The sequence below is a fragment of the Lithobates pipiens genome, unplaced genomic scaffold, assembly GCF_037356315.1.
Source record: "Lithobates pipiens isolate NorthernLeopardFrog02 unplaced genomic scaffold, aLitPip1_a1.2 Scaffold_16, whole genome shotgun sequence".
NCBI lineage: Eukaryota > Metazoa > Chordata > Amphibia > Anura > Ranidae > Lithobates > Lithobates pipiens.
Genome location: NW_027507748.1, coordinates 527,461,597 through 527,483,983, shown reverse-complemented (window position 1 = coordinate 527,483,983; position 22,387 = coordinate 527,461,597). Strand labels below are relative to the sequence as shown.

The window sequence follows — 22,387 nt, the reverse complement described above, 5'->3', positions numbered from 1 at the left end:
CAGCCCTCCTTACCTTTTGCCATGTCTCTGGGCACTAAACACCTTATACTTCTGGGCACTCCAGATAGGTTGCAGTTCTGGAATATGACAGCACTGGAGGATAACTGGTTCCTGGTAGCTTCACAATTCTTCTCAAATCTTTGGCAGTTAACGTGTGTGTGTGTGTGTGTGTGTGTGTGTGTGTGTGTGTGTGTGTGTGTGTGTGTGTGTGTGTGTGTGTGTGTGTGTGTGTGTGTGTGTGTGTTTTTTTTTTAATTTAATGTTTGACCCATTTGTGCCTAAGGAAAAGAAGCTGCCTATTAATTATACACACCTTGATATAGGGTGTTGATCTCCTCAGGCCACACCCTCCCTCATTACACAAATACACATCACCTGATATGCTTATGGACCAACTGCCTCATTTAAAATGCTTATAACTAGGTATATACATGTTAACTGAATCTAGCAATGGTTCTTTTGGCTGTGAGTATTAAGGAGAATATTATTATTATTACACATGATTTATATAGAGCCAGCAGTTTGCACAGCGCTTTACAACATGAGGGCAGACAGACAGTACAGTTGCAATATAATTCAATACCGGAGGGATCAGAGGACCCTGCTCGTTAGAGCTTATAGCCTAGAAGGGAGGGTCAGGTGGTAAACAAAAGATAAGTCTGGCAGCATTCATGATAGACTGAAGGGGGGATAATCCTGTGTAAAGGTAAGCCAATAATAAGAGAGTTGTAGTAGTTGAAGCAAGAGATGACCAGGGAGTGAATTAGAAGCTTTGTAGTGTCATTGGTTAGGAAGGGGCGTACTTTGGAGATGTTGCGGAGGTTGAGTCGGCAAAATTTGCACAGTGATTGGATGCGGGGCAGGAAGTAGAGTCCAGGATAACACCCAGCATCCTGCCATACGGGGATGGGTTGATGGTTGTGCCATCCTTCTCAACAGAGAAGTCAGAAGGGACACATAGGGGAGGAAATACTATGAGCTGTTTTGAAAAGACTGAGTTTGAGGAAGTGGTGTAACATCCAGCCCGATAGGTCTGTCAGTAAATTAGTGATGGGTGAGGAAACTGATGGAGCAAGCTGAGGGTTAGAAAGATAGATTATGCTAAATACCCCTGGTTAGTTGAGGTCATACTTGGCATTGATAAGTTGGGGCTTAATTTTAACTTGGGCAGAAATCCTAGCACCGATTACAGCCTGAGCTTCAGATCAATGAGGCTTCACATGGATCGATCGAAAGCGTAACACAGGTATATGGTGCCGACACTGTTGTTACCTTTAGGTCAAGTCAGCTTTACTTTACTTTAAAGGAGGCATAAACCCTAATTGAATGTTATTTAGCTTGCTAAAGCAGTGGTCATGAACCCTGTCCTCAGGGCCCACTAACAGGCCAGGTTTTATGTATTACCTTGGAGAGATGCAGACTAGAATACTGCAATCACTGAGCAGCAAATGATATCACCTGTGATGTATTTCAGTTATCTTGCAAACCCGGCCTGTTAATGGGCCCTGAGGACAGGGTTGATGACCACTGTGCTAAATGCTTGTTTTAATATTTTTTTCATCTTTTATTGCATCTCAGAGCTGCTGATCTGCAACCTTTTTACAGTCTATTCATGATGTCTGTATGTACTCCAGAGGTGGCTGCATGGCATTTCTCATGGTGGGTTTTCCTGATGGTGATTGCAGTGGACAATGTCTGTAACTACTTAACCTCTGGAAGATTTAACCCTTATGACCAGGCCATTTTTTGTAATACTGCACTGTTACTTTAACTGACAATTGCGCAGTCATGCAATGCTGTACCCAAATAACATTTGTCATTTTTTTTCCCCACAAATAGAGCTTTGTTTTGGTGGTGTTTTATCACTTCTGCTGCATTTTTTTTATTAAATTTTTTTGCTCTATAAACAAAAAAGGCTGACCATTAATTTTTTTTTTATTTTTTTTTTATTTTTTTATGTTCTGCTATAAACCTATACAATAATTTAAAAAAAAAATTATTTATGAATGTAGGGCAGTATGTTTTCTGCTACATATTTTTGGTAGAAAAAAGAATCCCAGTAAGTATATAATGATTGGTTTGTACAAAAGTTATAGCATCTACAACCTATGGGATATATACTAGAATTTTTTTACTTTTATGCTAGTAATGGCAGCGATCCCTTCCGAGACTGGGCCATAGGACAGTATTCCAACAAAATAACGACCCCAAACACACCTCCAAGAGGACCACTGCCTTGCTAAAGAAGCTGAGGGTAACGGTGATGTTTTGGCCAAGCAAATCTCCAGACCTAAACCCTATTGAGCATCTGTGGATCATCCTCAAAAGGAAGGTGGAGGAGTACAAGGTCTCTAACATCCACCAGCTCTGTGATGTCATCATGGAGGAGGGGAAGAAGACTCCAGTGGCAACCTGTGAAGCTCTGGTGAACTCCATGCCCTAGAGGGTTAAGGCAGTGTCGGAAAATAATGGCGGCCACAAAATATTGACACTTTGGGTCCAATTTGGACATTTTCACTTAGGGGTGTACTCACTTTTGTTGCCAGCGGTTTAGACATTAATGGCTGTGTGTTGAGTTATTTTGAGGGGACAGCAAAGTAACATTGTTATACAAGCTGTACACTCATTACTTTACATTGTAGCAAAGTGTCATTTCTTCAGTGTTTTCGCATGAGAAGATAAAATAAAATATTTACGAGAATGTGAGGGGTGTACTCATTTTGTGAGATACTGTGTGTGTGTGTGTGTGTGTGTATATATAATATAATATATGATTCTGCACAGAATGGCTGCCCTGTAGCATTATATCTGCTATGGGGTGGTCTGGAAGTGGGTAATGTGTGTTGAAACTGCTAATTGTAGTCCTCATTGTAAGCTGTGTGACAACACAGGAGCACAAGTGGGAGACTGCGATTGAGCGTGGTCATCCTATAAAAGGAAGTATCTGGTATCAAGCTATTATTTTAAAGTAGTGGTGCACCAAAATTAGATTTTAAGTACCAAAACCGAAAATTCAGGATGCACTTGGCCGAAACCAAAACTGAAATTGACGGTTTAAAAAAAATAAAAATATTTATTTTTATAAATGTATGCGACTTTTTCATTTAATTTGACAGCCATTATCGGCACCTTTTTGAAGCGGTGTTAAAAATCCCACTTGCAGCATATTTGGTCAGTTGAAAAATAACTGCACCAAAATCTCCCCATTGAAATGCATTGAAAATGCAGCAAGAACGCATCAAAAATGCACCCGTGCTGCATTTTTGATGCATTTGTTGAGTCCCATGACCTATGAAAAAAACACTATAAGCACGGTAAAATTGCACAGGCGTTTTCAACAGCCACTATCGGCGACTTTTTTATTTATTTATTTTTTTATTTTATTCAGCACAGGGTCAAAAACCCTATTTTAAGCCGATAATTTTTGGCGGCTGAAATTTTGGTACATCACTATTTTAAAGCAATCTGTAGGTTTCAAAAAATTTTGACATTTACATTTGAAATACACTGTGTTAAAGCTGAGCTCAAAGAAACTTGTAAATGTTCCTTTGGAGTGGGGTTGCACCTTACGTGATTCTCTATTCCTCCGATTAGCCCTGCATTTGATGTGAGGATATCGAGGGTAAATCCATCACCCTGACTTATGGGGGAGCACCGTCTACCTGGAGGAGGGGCAGAGGATCGGGTCAGTAAAAGTGGAAAGTTGTACCATTTGCTTAAGCTTAGCTATAATCAATCAACATTTTAAAATCCTATATTAATTTCTACACCACCCAGTGATTTTTAGCCTACTTCTATTAAGCTGAATGATCTCAAACTTTGTGAAGATCCCGCCCATTTACTTCCTAGAATTCTTTGATACACATTCACTATGCCTTGTAATTAGGCACTGCTGTATGTCAGAATTCACAAAGTCTACCTTCAGAATAGGTGGAGTTTTGTAATCCGGAGTCAGTACAGGAATCACTGCTTGCAGGTGTTACATCAGATTTGGTAACAAAAGTGACGTAATCCAGCAAAAAATAGCTTAGGCCCCTTTCACACTTGTGCGACTTAGTAAAAATGGCTTCCCCGTGCCGTCAGAGTTTTGTGGGGTCACCCGTTTACGTAACTGGATAGTCCCGCCCCCCTCTGATGCCCCAGGAAAGCCATGGGGAAGGCCCCGTGTGACACAGGGGGCGGGGTTACCCGGGTATGTCACCGTGTGGCCCCCGCCCTCAGTTATATAAGAACTGTCACCTGCGAGGACGCATCAGGCGGTGGGAGCCTCTCATGGAGGCGGATCATTGGCGGCCTACGGGTTTCTCTTATTTATTTATTTTTTTTTTTTTAATTTCGGTCCGTCGGCAGAGCGAGAGAAGAAGATGAATGGATTTTGTAGGACATTTTTCGTTTTTTATTTTATTTTTATTAAAGGACTTGTCCCAAAGTGTGTCTTGTGTTTTATTTATTTTTTAACATTTTAACACTTTTTTGTGAAATTGTCTGGGTACAATGTACCCGTTACCATTTCAAAGGGGGGGGGGTCTGGGGGTCCCCTTGTTAAAGGGGGCTTCCAAATTCCGATAAGCCTCCCGTTTGAAATGGTAACAGGTACATTGTACCCAGACAATTTCACATAAAAGTGTCAAAAAAAAAAAAAAACACAAGACCCCCACCCCCCCCCCCCCCCCCCCTCAGTCCATTACCAGGTCCTTTGGGTCTGGTATGAACATTAAGGGGAACCACCACCCTTGCCCAGTGTCAAACTGTAAAAAAAAAAAAAAACACAAGATCCCCACAACCACTGGGCAAGGCTTGTGGGGATGAGGCCCTTGTCCCCATCAACATGGGGACAAGGTGCTTTGGCGGGCTACCCCAAACACCCTCCCCATGTTGAGGGCATGTGGCCTGGTATGGTTCAGGAGGGGGGAGGGCCTGGTATGGATTTTGGGGGGGGGGGCCCCCACGCCATTTTTTTTTTTTTTGCACTGGGTTTTTTTTTTTAAATGTGCGCAGGGTTCCCCTTAATATGCATACTAGACCTGAAGGGCCTGGTATGGAATTTGGAGGGACCCCCATGCAATTTTCTTTTTTAAATTTTGGTTCGGGGTTCCCCTTAATGTTCATACCAGACCCAAAGGACCTGGTAATGGACTGAGGGGGGGGGGTGGGGGTCCCATGCCATTTTTTTTCAATGACTTTTATCTGTATTGCCAGGACTCCGGGACTTGATAGCTCATTATAGCCGCGAGTACTTTTAAATTACTTTAAATTTTCCTTTAGAAATATCATTTTGTGCAGGGACTGTTCTAAACACGGGAAAAATGTGCCACTTTACAGGCATACTATAGACACCCCTCCAGGTACGAAATTAAATAAGGAATATTTCACTTTTATTGTTTCACTTTAAGCATTATTAAAATCACCGCTCCTGAAAAAAACAGACGTTTTTAAAACTTTTTTTTGCATTGATACATGTCCTGGGTCCCCAAACACTTTTTATGACAATAACTTGCATATAAGCCTTTAAAATGAGCACTTTTTGATTATTCATGTTAGTGTCTCATAGACTTTAACGGTGTTTGTGTATTCTGCCAAATTTTTTGCCTGTTCGGTATGTTCTGGGGCGAACCGAACCGGGGGGGGGGGGGGGGTTTCGGCCCATTCCTACTCACCACTAAACTGATAGAACATTTTTGGACACTGTCAGTCGTGTTGATATACTGTATCTGTCTATGTAAGCTCTGTTGACTGCTAAAATAAGTGTGACATTCAAGACTTGCTTGGGTGGCACAAGATGTCCACTGCCGCTTCGTGTTCTGTCAGATTAGGAAACCTATTGGAACGCATAACGATGGTCGCTATGCATTCAAATTGGTTTCGTAATCTGACAGAGCAGAACGCATTGCGCATATGCAGTAAGCAAATTTTGTTGGTAGCGTCACTTCCGTTACCAAATCTGACAGGTCGCCGAATCTGACGGAACATAGGCAGCAAAGTACCATGGGACATGTAGTCCTTAGAAACTGAAATTAAAAAGCAGAGGGGAAGCTGCAAAGCATGCAGGAAGTTGTGGAAAGAGATGGCCGGCAGAGAGGCCATACTCGCAACATGAAAGGAGATTTTTCAAGTAAGCTTATATTGGATTGTCAATAATAATTATTTGTATTGCTACTTCAATACCGATGTTCTAGAACGCCACAGAACTCCTCTAAAGAGCAATCATATTATCACCATCCCTGTGTGGTGTACATTTTATGCCTCATACTTTTATCTCTGTTTTTGTGGTCCGGATGACGGGAATGTTACCAGTAAATAGCAGTGAATTACCTGTAGTAACCCAAATCTTTCATAAATTGTGATACAGCAAGATTGCACTGCTTACTCAGAAAAGAAAGTTATTGTGCAGTCAGAAAGCATATCGGTGGAAAGGGTACTGTTGCAGATTAGTTTTAAATTCCAAGGTCGGTCAGAATGCTGTAAAGCATATTAACAGCGTTTTTTTATTACTCAGACAAGGGAAAGCATAGTTCTGTAAACAAAATTGTAATCTAGCAAAAAATACAGTTCTTGGCATCTTAGTCATGGGGTTTGAAAACTGCCTGTGTACACAATTTTATATTTAGGCCTTTGTCCTCCCCCGGTATTTTATCTAATGATGGATTTTTCTCAGTCTGCATTGTTTCAAAATGTAAAAGTATTTCACATTATGTTATTTTTTTTGTGTTATTTTGGGAATCTGGCCATAGAAAAGATAGAATTTTGCTATTATAATGTTTACAGGACACCTGGTGGAAATGTTCTAAATGCACAGTTCCCCGCTCACACAGTGAATAGCAATCGGTTTACTGCTTTACAAAGTTTTTTATGATCCCATTCATAATGCGATTTCTACTGCGTTTGCCATCAGTCTGCAATGCAGGACAATGGAAATCCCATTATTCTCTATGGTACTGATTCACATTAATGTAACATGGCGCTGTGCGATTCTTGAAAAGATGCAGGTGCTTCCTTTGGTGCAGCTTATTAAGACCGTATCATTAGGTGGATTTAGTGAGAAAATATTTTTTTTATTCCATTTTTTTTTTTTTTTTTAGATATAAAATTGAAGGTCCATTCAATGTAAAAAATAAAATAAAAAAATTATTTATATATCTCAAAGCTTGTAAGGCCTCATTCACATGGACATTGAGGCCCATAGACTGTGACTATTTAAAGAGGAAGTAAACCCTGATGGGTATGTGATAGTGTCAAGGCACCCCTGTATGTCTGCATTGCTGGCACGGATTTGGTGGTGTAACTACTTCCCTGTTCACCATACTGAAGGCCCTGACATGATAATGGCCCCCACTGCTCTCAGTAAAGACCATAAATTCTGGAAGAGAGCAGAGCGGGGCTGTCAGTGGGGACAGTACTGGAGTGAAAGTGGTGTCGGGTAAGTGATTAGGGAGAGGGGAGAGGCACAGACGCATGAAGGTTTTTTTACCTTAAAGCAAAAAGAAAGAAAAAAAGATGAATAAAAGTCAGCAGTTACAAATACTGCAGCTGCTGACTTTTAATATATGGACCCTTACCTGCCCAGGGTGCCCGCGATGTCCTTCCCCGAAGTAGATCTGTCCCTCGGCTCCCGGATGGAGGCACTGGCATCTTCATTAAGGGAATCAGGAAGTGAAGCCTTGCGGCTTGATAGCCTGGTTCCCTACTGCACATGCGCAAGTTGCGCTGTGCAATCTCACTGGTCCCTGCTGTCTTTTGGGACCTCTGTGTCTCCCAGAAGACAGCGGGGGGGGGGGGGGGGCGGAGAAGGGGCTGGACATGATGTAGATAGCCACGGATACTACGGCGATATATGCCCAGACGTGGAAGCAAATACCTGGATTATAGAGGTAGTCCCCCCCCCCCCCCCCCCAGAAAGGTGCCAAATGTAATACCAGAGGGGGGAATCCAAAAAGCGGAAGTTCCCTTTTTGGGTGGCACTCCGCTTTAATGTAGAGAATGCATTAAGGTAAAAAAACTTCTGCCTTTGGAACCACTTTAAGTTATTATAGTTAGGTTTGTATATGTGTGTTTCAGTGCAAAAAAGCAATTTATTGGTCAATTCATGAGACGTGATGTAATGAGAAATGTAGCGGTCTGTGATCCTATGGGACACAACTGCACATAGTTGGCTGGGTTACACAGAATCGCCAGTCAAGCATCTCCGAAAATGATTTAAAAATACTGGCAGCAGTGAAAATGTCTTTCACAAGTGCTGATTTGGTTGCCTTAAAGGGTCAGTGCAGTTTGGGGCCTGAAGCTTCATATGTCCTCTCCACTCACCCTGTTCAGCAAACTAATATGGGAAGGAAGCCTCAGATGTAGATCCAAGTGGCTATCCATTGGCTGGCCTGACTATGATCCTCACAAGACTGACAGGCCACTGATGCTGACTATAGATTATAATTGAACACTTTGTCAGGAACTTACCAGCGATGGACGGGCACAGCTGCATGCACACAGGCGTCGGCGCGTGTTTCCTGCGCGTTTGCGTACGCGTTCGTTTATGCGTTAGTGTGCACGTTCGTGTGGGCGTTCGTGTGCGCGCTCGTCTGCGTGGTCGTGAGTGGTGTGCGTGCGCTACTTGCCGCCACTGAACACTTAAAGGTTCTCCAAGTGCGCTGGTGCGGCGCTGTTTCGTCTCAGCTCCTGTGTACCTGAATACCTGATCCTGAACCTGATTACCTGCTACCGCTACCGACCCGGCTTCGCTTGACTTCTCTGCCTTCTCCAAACCCGACCCGGCCTGCCTGACCTCGCTACCTCTCCTGCCTGTGATTCCGTTGCCGACCTCTGCCAGTTCTACCGACTCCTCTTTTGTCTACTGTTACCACCTGTCTGCTTGCCTACTGACCCGGACCGTCTGACCCTGCTCCAGCCTGCTGCCTGTTCAGTCCTCGGCTTCTGTAGCTGCTACTTGCATTTCTCAGCCTTCTAGCAACCTCAAGTCGCTCAGCCTTCCAGAGGAATCTCTGCTCTGCTATCAGTCCCAGCGGCCCTATCCAGCAGGCACTCCTACCCACTGTGCTCTCGAGACCGCTGTTCCCATTCCAGCGGCTCCTGAACCAGCGTTGTAAGAGAGGTCTCCTCCTACAAGTCGGGCTTCAACACCAGGACCCTAACACACTTATCGATTCAGCCACTTCGGTGGAGACTGGATGAATTTTTAATCAATGCGTGGCGGTCCTCGGTGGAGGTCGAATGTTTGATCAACTTCTTGAGTTGGGATCCCGGGGAGCCTCACATCAAGCTCCACAGGAAAATAGATTATCTTAAATATACACAGGCATCGTTTGGTGATTGGGGGCCCTTCTTATTTCCCCCTGTTTCTCTGGTTGGAACATATGTCCTAACTTATGGACTGGATGGGTTTTTATAACCCACAATTGAAAGCTGTGAAATGATCTTTCTTTTTGTGGTACAATTCCTGTCGCCTTTTGAGGCTCCCAGTCTATAATTCACCTTTTGCAGATATACCTGATTTCATGTTACCTGTGAATATCTGACATTATATCATTTTCTCACCCTTCCCTACGGGTGACCTGGCAGCTTTGGGTGGTTTAGGCTGGATTCACAGAACGTGTCCCATAGGATACCATGTTAAATGGACTGTGGTGCAAATTTGGAAAATGCAAAAAGCACTAAAAGTGCATAGGTGTGACTCCAGCCTTATGGTTATGTGGGTGCAGCATGTTGCTGGATCTTATTCATCATTTATTTTTTAAATCTGCACTGGCCCTCACACTCACATCATGAGTTGTCGGTTTATAGGTTCTTATATCTAAATAAACAAACCACCACGTTCTTTCCTGAAGAAGCCATACGGTGAAACATGTCGAAAAAACATGAACGTGACCACAGTAAATCATTGTCATTAATAGGATGCCTTGCACACATCTATGGCTATGATTATATTGTATGTATTTTTTTATGACCTTGTTCATTTAATACAATATATAGATATATATTTTTTTACATATTGTTTCAATACTTTGCACCTTTTAAAGTCCCATATCTTCCAAATGTTCTCCTTTATCTACACGGGATGTTGGTGCCATATTTTATATAGATTCTGATACTGATTTCTGACCACCCAATTTAACACGTTTGATCGACTTCTGTTGAAGGGACATGTTAAAAAAATGTTCTTGATAAGCAGCTGCAGCTTGGCTGGTCCAGGCTTTCTGGGGACAACTCACGCTTCGTTTTTACGCTCACTTCTATCCCAGTTCTGCAAGTTTGGCCCTGGCTCACCCCCCTCCTACTAGAGCTGGCAGTGTTATTAGGTTTGCTTCAATATTGTGCTAGGAAAGCCATAGTTCTAAAGTGGAAGTCTCCTTCGGCCCTCACTTTGAACTTCTGTAAACACTCTTTCTAAATTTACATATAAATCTAGAGGCTGCACCAAGAAATTCTCTAAAGTTTGGGATATTTGGATTAATCTGCCCTCTACCAACACCTGATCGGAGATTTCGCTTTCCAGTTGATTGGGTTGTAAGTGGTTGATCGGGGATGCCCTCTTGGTATTGAGGTACCCCCTGTTTTAGTGGGTGAGAGATGATCCTGGGAAATCTGGAGCGAGTATTGCTATTCTGAGGGAAGCTTCTAAAATGTGGACATTTTATTCTTACATTCAATTCACCTATAGTTTGACCTGAGTGCCTATTGCAATAAGCTGTTTCAATAAGCTGTTGCTTGCTTGTTTTTTTAGAATTGCATACCCTTTGAGCCACACAGCTCTGTTTTGTACTACCTATACCTACAAACTCAATAAAACTGCAAAGATAAGCAGCTGCAGCCACTGATCAGTGTACTGCTGTCAGAATACAATGTCCTGGCAGGGGGGATATCTTCACCCAGTGCTAGGGCAAGACCATCCAGCGCCCAGGGCAAAAAAATGGCAAACTACGCCCCATCTTCCCCTTTAGGGTTAGTGTTAGGGTCAGGGCGTCCCCATCCCTACAATAAATCATTGCACCCAGGGCAGCCGTCCCTCCTGCCTGCCTTTTTGTCCCACTCCTGCTTTCACCTACCTCATTTGGGTGCAGGAATTTGTTTGTCTTTTTTTTTTCCTTCAGCCTGTTTGCTGAACAAGAAAATAACAAACAGTGTATGGCTTACTTTATACTTTAGATGGGCTCTGAACAGGCTAGGCACTGTGTGACTGTGTCTGTCTTTTTTATATACTAATTGTTCAGAGGTCATTGATCTTCGGTTTTCTGTCATCATATTCCTTGTGAGAAAATATACTATACCGCAGCCTACCTACAGTATTTGCTACTACTTCCCCAGAGTAGTACTATGCGTGGACAGGAGGATACCAAGTTAAAGCGGAGCTCCACACAAAAGGAGAAGCTCCGCTTGTTAGCTCTGGTGATCGGCAGTTAGGCAATGACAGCTGATCACATGATGTAAACAGAAACTGGTCATCTGCTTTTTTTCCCCCCATGCTGACAGTGTGAGGAGAAAAAAATAAAGCCGATTGCTCACTTCTGTAAAGGGGACATTGGTCCCACACAGTCACCATGCTGCTAACCAGTGCTCCTAACCAGTGCCATCCATCAGTACTGCTAACCAGTGGCACCTATCGGAGCAGCCTCATAAGTGCAGCCTCATCAGCGCACATCAATTAAACTTTTTTTCTAACATTTTTGGTCTTTTTTTGTTTGTTTAGCAAAAAGAAAACAAAAAAAAAACTGTGGTGATTAAATACCAACAAACGAAAGCTGTGTGAAAGAAATGCTAAAAATCTCATACGGTATAGTGTAGCATGACTGCGCAATTGTCATTCAAAGAGTGACGGCGTGGAAACCTGAAAATTGGCCTGGGCAGGAAGGAGGTAAGTGTCCAGTGAGCAAATGGTTAAAAGTCAGTAGCTACAGTATTTGTAGCTGCTGACTTTTATTTTTTTCTAAATGAGCTACTCTTTAAAATCAGCATTTTATGCCGGTAACATTAATAAATGCACTTTTTTTATCTGTACCAACTGGCACTGGTAACTGGTATGTAGCATTTTGACCATGATTTAGGTGTGAATTCCACAGCGATTTCAGTTTTTTGTCAGGTGCGGTTCCAATGCAAAATATTGAACTCGCAGCTGTGCACAAGCCAATTGTTATGGAGCAGAGCCACGGCGTCCTTACCAAACCGGTGACTCATCAGCTGTCAGTGGGTGTCCCCACTGACAGCTGAAATGTAAACAAAAGAATGCCGGCAAGGAAAAATTCAGGAAAAAAAAAGGGGGGCCTCCCCCTCCATTCTGTACCAGGCCCTTATCTGAGCATGCAGCCTGGTAGGCCAGGAAAGGGAGGAGGGTGACCAACCGCTTTACCCCCCCCCCCCCTCTTACCAGCCCTCAACATGGGGGTACATTGGGGTAGGGGAGCCCCCAAAGCACCTTGTCCCCATGCTATCCCATTGGCCTGGTGGTTGTGGGGGTGCGGGAGTGACTTATCGGCATCTGGAAACCCCCTTTAAGAAGGGGGCCCACAGTTTTTGACAAGTCCTTTATTTTTTTTTAAATGTGGTTGTGAAGAAGAGGCTCTTGCCATAAACATGGTGGGACAAGGTGCTTTCGGGCCCCCCTCTACCCAAAAGCACCCCCCCCCCCCCTCAGTTAAGGGCATGTGGCTCAACTCATACCTCTCCCTTTCCTGGCCCGTCTGGCTGCATGCTTGAATAAGTGTCTGGTATGGCTTTTGGGGGAGACCCTATGCCGTTTTTTCTTTTTTTTTGCCGTGGGGTTCCCCTTAAAATCCATACCAGACTAAAGGATAATGGACCTCATACGCTTTTTTTTTTTTTTCCTCTTAATTTTGGTGTGGTGTTGCCAGGGGGGGGGGGGGGGGGCATGCTGTTTTTTTTTTTGTTTTGTTTTGTTTCATTACTGGTATTTTATCGAAAAATGCCTCTGATGGATCTGCTCATGTGCAATACCAAACTTCACTCCAGCTGATATGTTGATGAGCTGGCATGACATCCACACAGCACATGCGCAGATCAGCAGAGGCAGTATCCGATGATCTAAACAAAATTAGAGGAGAACGTACTTGTCATATTATGCCTCGCTGTTGCGGGGCGTGTTTTGTATGTGTTGCAGGGCGGGTTCAGTGTGTTGAAGGGCGGGTTTTGTGTGTGTTGCAACCCACCCTTAGACGAGAAAGAGCTGGATTCACATTGATGTGAACACAGGAATGCGATTTCAATCTGGTCCTATTAAATTCTATAGAGCTGAATTCACACCGCACCAACTCAAACTCGCACATGAGTCTTCATTGAAAACAATGTTATTTCAGATGACATGCGAATCTACGTGGTCGGAAGGGATCAAAATCGCATCAGAATTTGCATCAGTGTAAACTGGGCCTCACTGTTGAGAATTGTTAAATACTATAACCACCTCCCTAGCAGGCATTGTACTAAAATGGCCACCATGCCAAACAACTACTCTATGTGGGCATTTAAAAACATCCTATTGTTTACTGTTGATGCTCAAGCCAGATGTGTGCACAATGCCTTTGATCTCGCTGTCATTTCAGTAGAGAACATAGGCCAGTCAGAGTGGCTATGCCCAAAGTCTGGGCACTGGCACCTGAGGGTGGCTGCTTTTACATTCATGTTGATAGTGTTCCAATTTGTTATCATGTGGAAAGGTTTACTAAAAGACCCCATTCACTACTCTGCAATTAATCACTATTGACATTAGATGAGCAGTTGAACTACTGCTTTATGACTTGTATGGACATGAGGAGGAGGCATGTCTTGCTAACAAATAATAAAAAAAATATATTTCTTTGATTCATTCTATTGTACTGTGGGTGTACATGTATTGGTAAAATGTATGCAGAGTCTATACAGCTTATGCTATTATCAGCTGGTGATCCTATCAGTCTGTCTTGCAGACACAGGTGGAAGTCAATGGAACCTGCATTGTCCTTTTCATTTAATGTATATGTACTTGATTTAAAGTTCATCTCAGAGAAAGGTAAAAATCCTCCCTGCCCCCGCATTGCAAGGGTTAACTGCTCATTTACGTCTAGGGGACAGAGAGGCAGTTTTACTTTCCCGATCATCTGCTCCCCCATGCTCTGGATATAGACTGTCCCTCAGGGTCCTCACATCCAGTGCTATGAACTTGGTCTTGTGGACTTTAGAAGACCTTGGACCTCGAGATCTTAAAGTGGAACTTCACTCTGCTGATCAACATAATTTTTATATATTTTTTTATATTTAAAGGTATGCATCTAAATATCATAACAGGACAAGATATGATGACTAGGTATATAAAGACCATGGAAAACCATCATTAGTCATACAGAGAACTGTGTTGCATAAGAAGTTAGTCCTTATTACCATACTGGTATATTTCACAATTTAAACTCCCATCAAGATAAAAAGTTATGGAATCTTATGAGTCCTCTAGTCATATAAAATAAAGTAGTGACTAATGAAAGAACAAAACAAGATCGGAAACACAAGAATCAGTCTGCTCATGGCCTCCTAATGTTCATACCCTTAATGTCAATGAATACCCAAAACTTTTTTACTCAAACATTGATTATTTTTAATCTTCCTGCTGCTAGCATTAGTAAATAAGAAAGTATAGCATACCTGTATTAAACTCTCCTTTCACTCTCACTTTCTATTTATTTTTTTACATTTCTTCAGTTAGTTCCTAGTTTCATGTCATACATCCCAGGAGTCTTCATGATGGGGTTTTCTCAAGGTGGCCACATCCAGAAATGAATGGGGGTGTTCTTCAAAGTGATTTCTCACAAAAATAAAGCCTGAATACATGGATGGATGATGGAATTATCTTTAAATATTACTATTTTTTATTATTATTATTTTTTCTAAATTAAATAGCATTTTTGGTTTGTGGATCCACTTTAAAGAAGAATCTGAGGGGGTTGGGCTTGCAGCTTAGAGGAGCCTGCGGGGAAGATCATGTAAATGAAAGTGATTTTCCCGGCCCCCCTAGACATAAACTAGCGGTAATCCCGAGTCGGGTTGGGATTTCAGCACCACAAACGGTAGACAGCGGTGGCTGTCTTCAGGTAAATATCTCCTAAAACGTATAGGTTTAGGAGATATTTCTTGGACCTACAGGTAAGCCTTAATCTAGGCTTACCTGTAGGTCAAAGTGGTTTGTAAGGGTTTACAACCACTTTAATGTCTAAACCGCTGATAAAAAAGTGAGTAGACCCCTAAGTGAAAATGTCCAAATTGGGCAAAGTGTCAATATTTTTTAGAGCCACCATTATTTTCCAGCACTACCTTAACCCTCTTGGGCATGGAGTTCATCAAAGCTTCACAGGTTGCCACTGGAGTCCTCTTCCACTCCTCATAACGACATCACAGAGCTGGTGGATGTTAGAGACCTTGTGCTCCTCCACCTTCTGTTATGAGAATGCCCAACAGATGTTCAATAGAGTTTAGGCCTGGAGACACGCTTGGCCAGTCCATCACCTTTACCCTCAGGTTTGCGCAATCCCCTCTTATAGTAATATGTCATGGTCGCACAAACAGATAAAAAAACACAACAAAACAAAAAGTGTACACTAAAATATAAACGCAACTGAGTTGATGGACCACTTGGTCTTTTCGCTGCCATCACTTTTTTAAGTTTCAAAGTTGTCATGTCAGGGAACTGTAATGCCCTGTACACATGACCAGTTTTCCCGTCGGAACAAACTCTGAAGGTGTTTCCGACAGAATTCGGCTGAAACTGTCCTGCGTACACACAATCATACCAAAGTCCGACCGTTAAGAACACGGTGACGTACAAAACGTACAACGGGACTAGAAAAAGGAAATTCAATAGCCAGTAGCCAATATCTTTTGTCTCGTACTTGCTTCAGAGCATGTGCCGTTTTTGGTCCGTTGGATCAGCATACAGACGTGCGGTTTTCCCGATAGGAATTGGTTCCGTCGGAAATATTTAGAAAATGTCCTATTTCTAGGTCCTTCAGAATTTTCGGGAAAAAAAGTCCTATGAGGCATACACAGGATCGGAATATACAATGAAAGGCTTCCGTCAGACTTTGTCGGACATTCTGCTCGTGTGTACGCGCATATATGATCAGGATGCATAACATTTGGCCTTCCCTGATTATAATTGTGGGCAGTTGGGAATTCTACTTACTGTATATGGATAGATGGGAACAGTAATGTAGAGTTCAGTCGCTAGGCAGCTAAATTTGAAAGGCGGCAGATAATCTCATGGTGCTCATATGCCCCCTTGGGAACTGCTATCCTGGTACATATATACCAGTTTGTGTGCTGAAATTATTCAATTCCCATGCCAGGGAGAGCAATGCAAGTGTCAAAAACACAGCATGCTGCGTCATTGCGATGTAAGGCAAATGCATTACTTAGCTGTTTGTAGCAAAGTAGATTTTCTGGGGAAGTACTTGGAGAACATGAAGCAGAATATGTGACATGTTGAGCACCCTGTTTTTAAAATGGGATGTGTGATTGCAAACGGATCTGTCATCTGCCTGCTCTGCTCCAATCAGCAGTGGATCAGCTCACAGATCCCCTGCTGATCAAAACACTTAATGTAGTGCTGTACATATTGCACATTACCGTCCATCCCTGACCTCAAGAAATATACAATCAAAGGTCCCTATCTCACATGTATACATATACGCACACTTGCTAGGGCCAATTTACACAAGCAAATTATCCTACAAGCAGGTCTTTGGAATGTTGAAAGAAGACATTTGAATACCCGGAGGAAACCCACACAAGCTCAGGGAGAACGTGCAAACTCCACACAGGTAGTGTCCTGATAGGGATTAGAACCGAGGACTAGGGGTGCTAAATATAATCGTAGCATGGATGCATCAAGATCCAGCTGTCCGTGATCCAGCATCGTTGCTCATTTGGGTAAATCGATTGGCAGATGAAATCATCCGGCACCACGCCCTGCCTCTCCTCATAGCAAGAGGAGCGATTTGAAAGAGTCGCTGTGGGGCATTAACCGCTCCCTCTTTTCCCACGTAGCTGCTGATGTCCTCCTCAGCTGCCCATCTACTTACCCTTGATGGGTTGCTTAGAGCAGGGATTCTCAACCAGTGTTCCGTGTAACCCTAGGGCTCCTCCAGAGGTTGCTTGGGGTTCCTTCAGCATTGGACAATTTCTGCCTCTCAGATAAGTTCCCACTGACACCATTGGTCTTTTTAACTATCTGTAAGGAGGTAATTCTTCCCAATGACCACACGTGTAAGGACCTTTCTTCCCACTGACCATCACACTAATGCAGGGGTCTCAAACTGGCGGCCCTCCAGCTGTTGCAAAACTACAAGTCCCATGAGGCATTGCAAGGCTGACAGTTACCAGCATGACTCCCACAGGCAGAGGCATGATGGGATTTGTAGTTTCGCAGCAGCTGGAGGGCCGCCAGTTTGAGACCCCTGCACTAATGTATCATGAGTTGTAGATTTCTAATTTTTAGCAGAGGTTCCCTGAGACCGGAGAACTATTTCAAGGGTTCCTCTGTGTTGAAAAGGTTGAGAAAGGCTGGCTTAGAGTGACTACAGACAACTTGTTTTCTTCCCCCATTGGTCTGGTGTCACCATAACAGGAAGGAGCGTTCTTTCAGTTCTCTGTGGACTTTACTCTGCACTTTCTATTTGAAGTTTATATTCACAATTGGATTCACGCACCTATTGTGTCCACTGTGCTATGCACATCTATTTATGATTGTCTTTCACATAATTTTTTTTAACACATATATTGTGTTTAAGCAGATGCATTGCTACTTTTATTGTTCATATTAGCGCTACACTGTTGTTCCACTATTCACGCTAGACTTTGTTAGCAACTTTTTTATCTATTTTTGTTTTAGCACAGTTTTTTCCCCCCACATTCTCAAGGACAATAACCTCCGACGGGTCTCTTTCTTTTTATTTAACAATGGCTATATAATAACTGTCATTTACCCAAGGATATGGTAGCAATGGCAAGTAGGTGCAGAACCACCAGCTTCATAGTTCATCTAGCTTTGTGTTTCTCTATCAGCAACATATTTATCTCCGGCAGCAAATAACATAATAGTATATCTACCCAATAGCAATACATTTACCTTTAGCTGCATATATTTTCCCCCTCTGCAGTGTATATACTGTACTTCCAGGAGAATATGTACTTTTTTTTAATGAATATTACAGTGTTATTTGTTAAAGTTATACCAAAGGGTATTATTATTTTCATACTGACCATCTCCTGTAGTATGTCTGCAGCCTCTAACCTTCTCCCGTAGTATGTCTGCAGCCTCTGACCTTCTCCCGTAGTATGTCTACAGCCTCTGACCATCTCCCATACTATGTCTGCAGCCTCTGACCATCTCCCATACTATGTCTGCAGCCTCTGACCATCTCCCATACTATGTCTGTAGCCTCTGACCATCTCCCGTACTATGTCTGCAGCCTCTGACCATCTCCCGTACTATGTCTGCAGCTTCTGACCATCTCCCGTACTATGTCTGCAGCCTCTGACCATCTCCCGTACTATGTCTGCAGCCTCTGACCATGTCCCGTACTATGTCTGCAGCCTCTGACCATGTCCCGTACTATGTCTGCAGCCTCTGACCATGTCCCGTACTATGTCTGCAGCCTCTGACCATGTCCCGTACTATGTCTGCAGCCTCTGACCATGTCCCGTACTATGTCTGCAGCCTCTGTCCATGTCCCGTACTATGTCTGCAGCCTCTGTCCATGTCCCGTACTATGTCTGCAGCCTCTGTCCATGTCCCGTACTATGTCTGCAGCCTCTGTCCATGTCCCGTACTATGTCTGCAGCCTCTGTCCATGTCCCGTACTATGTCTGCAGCCTCTGTCCATGTCCCGTACTATGTCTGCAGCCTCTGTCCATGTCCCGTACTATGTCTGCAGCCTCTGTCCATGTCCCGTACTATGTCTGCAGCCTCTGTCCATGTCCCGTACTATGTCTGCAGCCTCTGTCCATGTCCCGTACTATGTCTGCAGCCTCTGTCCATGTCCCGTACTATGTCTGCAGCCTCTGTCCATGTCCCGTACTATGTCTGCAGCCTCTGTCCATGTCCCGTACTATGTCTGCAGCCTCTGTCCATGTCCCGTACTATGTCTGCAGCCTCTGTCCATGTCCCGTACTATGTCTGCAGCCTCTGTCCATGTCCAGTACTATGTCTGCAGCCTCTGTCCATGTCCCGTACTATGTCTGCAGCCTCTGTCCATGTCCCGTACTATGTCTGCAGCCTCTGTCCATGTCCCGTACTATGTCTGCAGCCTCTGTCCATGTCCCGTACTATGTCTGCAGCCTCTGTCCATGTCCCGTACTATGTCTGCAGCCTCTGTCCATGTCCCGTACTATGTCTGCAGCCTCTGACCATGTCCCGTACTATGTCTGCAGCCTCTGACCATGTCCCGTACTATGTCTGCAGCCTCTGACCATGTCCCGTACTATGTCTGCAGCCTCTGACCATGTCCCGTACTATGTCTGCAGCCTCTGACCATGTCCCGTACTATGTCTGCAGCCTCTGTCCATGTCCCGTACTATGTCTGCAGCCTCTGTCCATGTCCCGTACTATGTCTGCAGCCTCTGTCCATGTCCCGTACTATGTCTGCAGCCTCTGTCCATGTCCCGTACTATGTCTGCAGCCTCTGTCCATGTCCCGTACTATGTCTGCAGCCTCTGTCCATGTCCCGTACTATGTCGGCAGCCTCTGTCCATGTCCCGTACTATGTCTGCAGCCTCTGTCCATGTCCCGTACTATGTCTGCAGTCTTTGACCATTCTTTTGTGGGGATTAGTCTTTTGTGGGGAGCCTGGAGCTCCTCTTTAAGTTGTCTGCTCTGTTTAGACTTTGCTACACTCAGGAAGTGTTGTGTTTTTTTTTTTTTTTTTTTTTTTTAAGAACAAAAAAAAAAATTTAGTTCTTCTGACTGCTTGTATTTGTTTTTGTTTTTTTGATGCAAAACATGGGCAGTAATCAAGATGCATTGTGGAATTGAATCGTTGACATGATAATCGAATCATGAAATCAGTGAAGATGCGCACCTCTACCAAGGACACTAGTGCTGTATTGCAGAAGCGCTAACAATTTAGCCAGTAATCACAAGCCTGTGTTTATACACATGTGGGTCAGAAGACACCAGTGACATATTTTCTGATACATACATTATAGACAGAGCTGTCCTTCTATAAAGTTTATAACATCAATATGATTTATGTCACAAATAAACAATTTTGTTCTTTTAAAAAAGGATGTAGTCTGTAGTCAGTCTATATTTACCTGTCCTCTTTTTTTGTGTACTATGACTGTATTTTATCTAGTGAAGAATTAAAACTGGTGCCGGAAAGGCAGGAAATATTTGTCGCTTGTATTGCATATCTGTGTTTGTGCTTCCTGTCAGTTGAACCACCAGCAATTACAGATGTTGCAAAGACTGCAAGCTTCATTGCAAAATATCCAGCCTTCGAAAGATTAAACTGGACAGAGATGTCTTATGGGAAAGACATGGCATGTGTGTTTTTAATGGGATTTTCAATGTAGAATGTTTGATGTGTTAATAAGAAAGCCAATAATTTTATTCATAGAAAACCCACAAGTTTTAAAACCGTTCTCCTAGCAGGGATGACACACTGAAAAACATTGTTTTCTATTCAATTATTATTATTATGCATGTACATGCATTTGATGCACATTTTTATGCGCATTTATATGCAGTTGATGTGTGTACATACAGCTGACGTGCATTTTTCCATTCACGTTTATCCTTGGAGGTCACTTTTATCTTCTTTCTTTCAGGCATTTATGTGCATTGTGATGTGTTGTAGTCTACAAAACTGCAAATGCACTAAAAAATGCATAGGTGTGAACCAGGCCTAAATGGGCTATTAATGAAGTGTCTGTGCACCACAAATTAAGTTGAAACAAAAAAGGGAGCAGCACCCAACACACCGCACGGCTCTCAAGAGAGGGGGAAACCTTGTAATCCCTAGGCAGGGAGAGTCCTTGGAAGTAGCTGTAAAAAAACAAAAAAATGATATATGTGTATATGTGTGTATATATATATATATATATATATATATATATATATATATATATATATATATATATATATATATATATATATATATATATATATATATATATATATATATATATATATATATATATTATATATAGTAGGTGAGGTTGAAAAAAGACACAAGTCCAACCTATGTGTGTGATTATATGTCAGTATTACATTGTATATTCCTATATGTTGCGGTCGTTCAAGTGCTTATCTAATGTCACGTACACACGACTGGACTTTCCGGCAGAAAAGGTCCGACGGTCTTCCCGCTGGAGTTCCGACCGAACGGACTTGCCCACACATGAACGGACCAAAGTCCATTTGTTCTGAATGTGATGACATACGACGGGACTATAAAAAAAAGTTTAATAGCCAGTAGCCAATAGCTGCCATTGTGTCGTATTTGGTACGTCGGACAAGCCGGAAAGTCCAGTCGTGTGTACACGTCATAATAGTTTCTTGAATCTATCAATGTCCCCCGCTGAGACCACTGCCTGTGGAAGGGAATTCCACATCCTTTTATTTATTTTTTTCACAATTCAATTTTTTATATTTTTACATATTTTTTGTTAATCACGTTCACATCACTATTTTAAATACATTTTTATTTATTTTTTCCTCTCATGCTTAATAAAAAAAGCTGCTATTTCTGCATCCACAAAATACACAGTACATTTCCTTAGTTGGAATGTGTGTTGAAGCTGCTTGTTTTTATTTATTATTTTTTTTTTTTTTTTAAGACCTCTTTCACACAAACAATCTGTTCAAGTCCCCCTGTCAGTTTTTTTAGGCGGACCTGAATGGATGCTCCATAGATCACTATGGAGCATCAGATGTCAGCGGTGACATGTCTGCTGACATCCGACCCACTCTGATCCGAAAAAGTGTGACGGAGGAAAAACCTGCCCCCCGTTTCCACCCCTAGGGGGTCACCCTATTGTGGGGTGTCTCAAGTGTTGCCGCCTCTTGCCATAAAGGGTTTTTCTTGTCGGGGTGAGTCACTATGGTTCTACATAAATACTCCAGGTGTAATACCACATCAATTTGTGATTGTTGGCATAAAATGAATTGTTGATGTGTTGATTGTAAGGATCTTGTTCTTTTATAGATGTTATGGGTGACGCCTCCCGAGGAAGCGGCATACAGCTGTGAAACCGGTCGAGGAAAACGTCTAGTCCCACAACAACATGTCCCCACTTTATTGCGGCGTCTTTTGTAATTCTGTAAACCCTAATATTTTTTAAATTGAAGATATGTGTAATAATCAGTGTCTTGCTTTTGGTGTACCGTATATATTGTCTGTATTGT

The 22,387-nt window shown here is 42.8% G+C and overlaps 1 protein-coding gene across 8 annotated transcripts in view; it reads left to right on the top strand.

Annotated features, from left to right (window-relative positions):
• Positions 1-22,387, top strand: part of ELF1 (E74 like ETS transcription factor 1) — a 213,998-nt gene that overhangs the window by 85,629 nt on the left and 105,982 nt on the right. For 2 of the 8 annotated variants that reach the window (XM_077483162.1, XM_077483163.1), the window contains one exon: positions 3,595-3,685. The exons of the other annotated variants lie outside the window; for them this stretch is intronic. The gene's annotated coding sequence lies outside the window, so the exon portion shown is untranslated. The remainder of the gene's footprint in view (positions 1-3,594; positions 3,686-22,387) is intronic. 8 annotated transcript variants of the gene reach the window in all.